The sequence below is a fragment of the Eschrichtius robustus genome, chromosome 15, assembly GCF_028021215.1.
Source record: "Eschrichtius robustus isolate mEscRob2 chromosome 15, mEscRob2.pri, whole genome shotgun sequence".
Lineage (NCBI taxonomy): Eukaryota > Metazoa > Chordata > Mammalia > Artiodactyla > Eschrichtiidae > Eschrichtius > Eschrichtius robustus.
Genome location: NC_090838.1, coordinates 79,730,513 through 79,736,884, shown reverse-complemented (window position 1 = coordinate 79,736,884; position 6,372 = coordinate 79,730,513). Strand labels below are relative to the sequence as shown.

At 39.2% G+C, this 6,372-nt stretch overlaps 1 pseudogene; it reads right to left on the bottom strand.

The window, feature by feature from the left end:
- Nucleotides 1-1,198: 1,198 nt before the first annotated feature.
- LOC137777395 (cytokine receptor-like factor 3) lies at nt 1,199-2,745 on the bottom strand (annotated as a pseudogene).
- Nucleotides 2,746-6,372: the final 3,627 nt, after the last annotated feature.

Below are 6,372 nucleotides of genomic sequence, written 5' to 3'. Positions count from 1 at the left end.
AACTCTACAAACAATAAATGCTGGAGAAGGTGTGAAGAAAAGTGAACCCTCTTCCACTGTTGGTGGGAATGTCTTAAAAACATTAAACTTGCTTTTCAAAATACTTTTGTATTCGTACAAGTGAAAAGGAAAAAATCCCTTTGAAAAGAAACATCTGTAGACTCGCAGAGTAAAGGAAGACCACCATTTCTATACATGAAATAAATGCTTCAAATATATTACACACATTTAAATTTTCAAAAAATATCTAGGTTAGAGTCATGTGACTAGCTTGCCCAATGGACTGTGAGCAGAGGTGGTAGGTGTGTCTTCTGAGCCAGGCAATTAAGAGCCTGTATCTTTTCTCCATTTCTCTTTCCCCCATGGTGCTTGTTTACTCAACTAAAATATCATTCATCAAACTGACATTAAACTGGACTGCAAATTGTAACCTACAAATAGTGCAAGCATGTCACTGAGGCTGGATATGCACAGGTGCACGTGACATCCTTGTGAAATGGCTAACACTGCTGTGCATACCACTTCCATAGTAGTTTTGTCCTATAAAAATCCTTTAGACTATCTTGAATCACATGGCATAGAAACAGCAAAAGAAAATTCTTTGATGATTTCAGATGTTTTGTCAGGCATTTAAAAATATGCAAAAATTTTAATGCTTTTAGGACTTAAAATTTTACTGAACCTAAGATAAAAGTCAACACTACTTACAAAACACCTGAATATGAAGAGCACACTCAACACACTTATGTGGAGGGCACATGATGAATATATATTACCAAACTCTGGCTTCTTTAGGTCTATTCCTGTTGTATTCTAAGCTTTATATGGTCTTGGATCCTTAAAATATGGAGATTTAATCAAATAACATTACATTGACTTTTTCCATTCTAATAACCAACTTTAAAAAGAAGCACAGTAGAAGGGTGCTTTTTATACATGGGTACTTTTAAAGTCAATTTAATTTTTATTGTGATATGATATTTTAATGAACACTATGCTAAAAATAAAATTGACTGCATTATGGTTTTGTCTACAACATTTAAGTATCTTATTGCTAAAATATTCCAAAATGAATCCAGTATTTTCCATTTCCAATAGCTCAAGAGATTGAATCCTACTATTTTTATCAATTACGACTAAACCATGTTAAGAACAGCTGCCCTAAAACCCTGCAGACCAAAGCTAGTCATCCAAGAATCTAAAACACTAGCACTTTCCATTCAGGATGGAAAAATTAACATCCAACATAAAGAGATCTGAATGATGAATGAAGTAAGCAGTCAACAAACACTTCTCTGTTGCTCAAGTTAATAATTATTTGAAGCTTGAAGTTTCTGCCTTTGTTATTATTGGTGGTTCCTAGAGTCACAGTTTCAATGTCAAATGTGACAGTTTTATCAGCCACCTTTCCCAGGAGTAACTGCAGGTAACTGATTAGTCATTTCTTTTCCATTTTCAAAAATGGCACTGTTTGTACTAATGCACACTGATGCTTCTGCAGAGACTCTTATTTATTCTGTGATCTGCCCACACTCCTATAATGTTTCTCCCATCCAATTGTCTCTCAGTTTCAACTCCAAATGTTAATGTCTGTCCACAGAAATAATTTGGGGTGCTGGAGTTGGATTCAGAATCTTTCTGGAGTGTTCTACTTCTTCTATAGCTTAGACAAGGCCATCTTTCCACTCATGAGGCACCAATGTGGGATGACCTATTTGGGGGATGCTTCAAGGACTCCATTCCTGGAAGCCATCTCCTCCACCAGAAGTGATAATTGGGTTCTAAGAGCAATGCTATGAAGTTCATTTCAGCGCTGCATATACATCCTCAAAATGATTTGAAGTACATTTATGGGACTGGAGCCTGTCATCTTGGGCACTAAACTCATCATCCAACTTACATCATTGTACTATCATGCCACCAGGGTTTTCTATTTTTTTCTTGTATCTGCACTGGTGGGTGAGATGCTGCAGTTCCATGGTTTAAAATATAGTTCTTCACTATGTTAAGAACCGACTCATTCAACTAGGAAGCTAGCCATGGTACATCATCCAGTAAAGGCACTTCTGGTAGTCTGTCCAACTGAATGTGTGAGGCTTTTTTGGTAAAGCTCTGCAGTTCCTCACTCTGCTCTTATACACCACCAAGAACGGCAGTCTCCCTTTCTTGGACTGTCCTCTATAGGGTTAGTCCCATGTTCTTTGACTTCTGGAATCATCTAGTGGCTTACTACTCTGTTCATTGGTGTCCACTTCTTGCAAAAGACCAACCGCTCAAACTGGAGCTTTCTAAGGGCTCCCTTTGAATCATTAAAATTCTATTCCAGGACCATCCTCTGGGAAGATGTCTCTTTGATCTCTGGGATGATGACTTAATTCTTTTCAAGTCATGGTCTTTTCTGAGAATCATGAGGGGTTTATAGACTGTATTCTCAGAATAATGATCATCCATGCCCTGCCTCTGTGCCTCCTGCAGCCCCTGAAGTTCTGGCCCAGCTCCTGTTGGCTCCATGTTCTCATGGGCCTCCCACTGCTCAGGCTCCAACTCCTCTTTGTAGGTGGCATGGCCGGTGGTTGTGGGTATGGGTTCCTGACTGTTCCATACGTCGCTGAGCTGCCTAGCACCTGAAGCAGCTCCTTTGAGAGATAAATGGACTCTGAATAAAGCTGAAATGCTTTTGCTTTGATATGTTATATCAGCGTTGCCTTTAACATGACTTTTGCTCGTTCTGGATTGATTGGTCATTGTTGGTGATGAGAAAGAATAATAAAAACGATAATTTCATTTGGTGGCATATGGCACGGCTCAGCCTGTGGTAGATAGTAGGGATGTCTGGTGGGGCAAAGGGCCAGGTCAAATGGTCATTTTATAGCAAAGTAGTGAGTGAGCGAAGCTCATAGATCCCAACTCCAAACGCTGCATTCACCTAGCAGTTATTTTATTTTCCTTACTTCATCTGTTTTCTGATTACTTCAGTTGGTTAAAAATAAAAAATAACTTTTTCTGGTTAAATTCTATACAACTTCTGAGGAAGAATATTTAAGAAAGCTGAGTCAGGGGAATTAACACTGAAATGATTTTTATAAGCTTTAACAATACTATGACTCAGGCATAAAGTAATAATTTTAAATGCTATGAATGTTTTATGAGGAGAAAATGAGTTGGGCACTAAAGGATGTGGATTGCCATAGATTGCCATTTTGTATTGCATTCTCACAGCTCATACCTTGTCTAGAGTGATGACCTATAATTTTGGAGGTTAAAAAAAGGATTAACCTAATGTAGATTGAGATGGTCACTGATTTGTCTGTAAAGGGATTAACCCAGGGGATGTGTGAACTGCATATCTTCTGGTTATATCTGCATGAGATGGGGTGGATCTTTGTGTTTGCCTCCACAGGGCTGCGGCCAGATGAAGGCCTTTGGTTTTCTCTAACTGTTATTTGCCTGAGTTTCCAGGTCTGCCTGCTCCTGGAAGGGAAAGCAAATGTGGAGCAGACAGCAAGCCACCTCTGCCCTAGGACTAGGCACTTTCCAAGCTGTTCATGGAGCCACCCTTGCAGACTCTGACCTCCTGGTCTCTGGTTTCTGCTCATTCGGACCTGCCTACTCCTTTCTGTCTTAGTGGACTCTGTCCTCCTGGCTCATTGTTTTCCAGGACTGCAGAATCTGCTAGATCTTTTCTGGTCCAGACCCTTTCACTCCAGGACTCATTCTGAACAAAAGCTCTGCACAACATGCCACCCTGCCCTTTGTTAGTCAGTGATCACAGGCTTGAGGGAGAGTTTAGCTAAGTGAACTTGCGATCTTTATTGAATATCGAACAGTGTACCAGGCACTGTTCTAAATGTTCTATTCATATCAGCTCATTTAATTCTTGTGATGACCATGTGGGGTCTTTATTATCCTCATGGAGTAACTTCCCTAAGATCACACAGATATTAGGGGACAGAGCCAAGATTCAAATCCAGATAGTTTGGCTCCCAAAGGCTGAATTCTTCACAACCACACCATAAAACCTCTGTAAATAAACACACAGGTAGTAAAATGGGAAAGCTCGAACATCAGGGTGAATTATGCAATATTTATTGTATTTGTATCATGTGCCAGTCTTGTACGCATGCAATGACAGATCTTGAGTTATATCAGATAATAATTTTATATTCTCTGAGTTCACAAGCTAGTGAATGATAAAATAAAGGAGGGTGTGATCAAGACTATATGAAAAATGCAGTCTGATTTGCTAAGAGAGCACAAGGGAAGGAGTGAGCAGACCCAGGACAGAGGATCAGGGAATACTTCATGGTCAAGCCAGAGTTTGATCTGGATCCAAGCATAGTATTTGGGTGTTAGAAAGGAAGAAAGAAGGGAGCAATTTTAGGAAAGGAAATAACAGAGGGAAAGTCCCAAGGGCACAATGTGTACAAGGGCAGTAAATAACTTTGGATAAAAATTAGAATGAGAGCATGAAATAGAGCTGAGAGATGAAGGCCAGAATTTAGAAGACCTTATTTGCTGGCTTTAGGAGTTTGCATACAAATTAAAAGGTGACATACATCAGAGGATTTGAATGTGCTTCAAATGGTTGACTGGACAGCAGAGGATGATAGAAATTGGAGCTAAGAGTAACCAAATAAGAGGTTGATACAGTCTCTTAGTTAGAAGGGTTATTAAGCAGTGGGCAAAGAGGGATGAATTTGAGAGCCATTTTATAAGCAGGAATAAAAGCCTTAGTGAGCAGATATGAGAGATGAGACAGAGTGAGTTGTCATAGACAGTGAGAGTCAGAGTGTCCAGGTTCTCACCCATAAGTCAGTAGCTTTTTCCTTCACCTGGTTTCTTAGCACACTTGACCCAACAAGCATAAAATGTGAGATCACCACCTCCACACTCTGCCTCCTCTGATCCTCAACAGAGGAAGAATATAGTTATCCTTGACTCTTAGATGACATCTAATCAAATCCTTCTTGGTAAAATATGAAATTGATACTGACAAGTGCCTACACCACTTGTGGAAAGTTTGTGAGTCTCCATTTAGAAACTGTATTAATTCTTACAGCCACTTTTTAAAAAGAGTCAGGAGGACTCCCAAAGTGGTCTAGATAGCCATAGTTCAAACAGAACATGATGTATTGAGTGAATTGCTCACTCAGGCCTTTATTTTGTTCTGGGATCTCAAGAGAGGGAAAAAAGACAGAGTACTATTTTGAGAAGGGCTCTGAGAGCAGTTGTGCTCTACTGAGTAGCAATGATGGTTGTGGATATAGGAGGGGGAATGACAGAAATTCACCACGTGCAAGCCATCCCAACACAGGTCAGTTTTTGTGGGATGTTGGAGTTGAAATAGGTAAGGACTTGTAGAGACAAAATCCCTTGCATATCTCTAGAGAAAGTTGAGAATCTGGCTGTTTTCTGTAGAAACCTTTTCATGGAAATGTCAACAGCTCTAAAAAGGGTATGGAGATTCTCTTGTTAAACTAGTGGTCTTAGGAAACCAGCAGACATATTGGACCTAGTTTTGACCAATGATTTTTTACCTCCTCCCTTTAGAGGAAAGCATAGGACCTGATTTGATGCATGGGGATCCTGTATTGACTAAGATTTAATACTTTGTCAGTAGTGCTTCCTATTTGGCCTGAAAGGGCCAACTGCCTTCAAAATTCCTCTTTATAGTGTTTCCCTTCCCTTAGTCCCAGAAGAATGAGAAAATGAAAAAGACTGAGTGAGTTAAACCTATCACTCCTTTTTTGACAACAATTTCAGAGCATGTGCCCTTCTGGCATAACCATGTAATAATGGATGGTAATTCCAAAGCCATAGAGTTGTTCCCAAAGCAGCCCTAGACTATTCATGTTTATTACTGGGTCAGTCTTGGGAGATTGCACCTTTCTAAGAATTTGTCCATTTCTTCTAGGTTGTCAACTTTATTGGCATACAGTTGCTTGTAGTAGTCTCTCATGATCCTTTGTGTTTCTGTGGTGCCGGTTGTAACTTCTCTTCTCCCTTTTCATTTCTAATTTTATTGATTTGGGCCCTCTCTTTTTTTTATGAATCTGGCTAAAGGTTTATCAATTTTGTTTATCTTTCCAAAGAACCAGCTTTTAGTTTCATTATCTTTTCTAAAGTATTTTTTTAGTCTCTATTTCATTTATTTCTGCTCTGATATTTATTATTTCTTCTACTAACTTTGGGTTTTGTTTGTTCTTCTTTCTCTAGTAGCTTTAAGTGCAAGGTCATGTTGTTTATTTGATATTTTTCTTGTTTCCTGAGGTAAGATTGTATCACTATAAACTTCCCTCTTAGAATGCTTTCGCTGTGTCCCATAGGTTTTGGATCATCATGTTTTCATTTAAATTTGTCTCCAGGTATTTT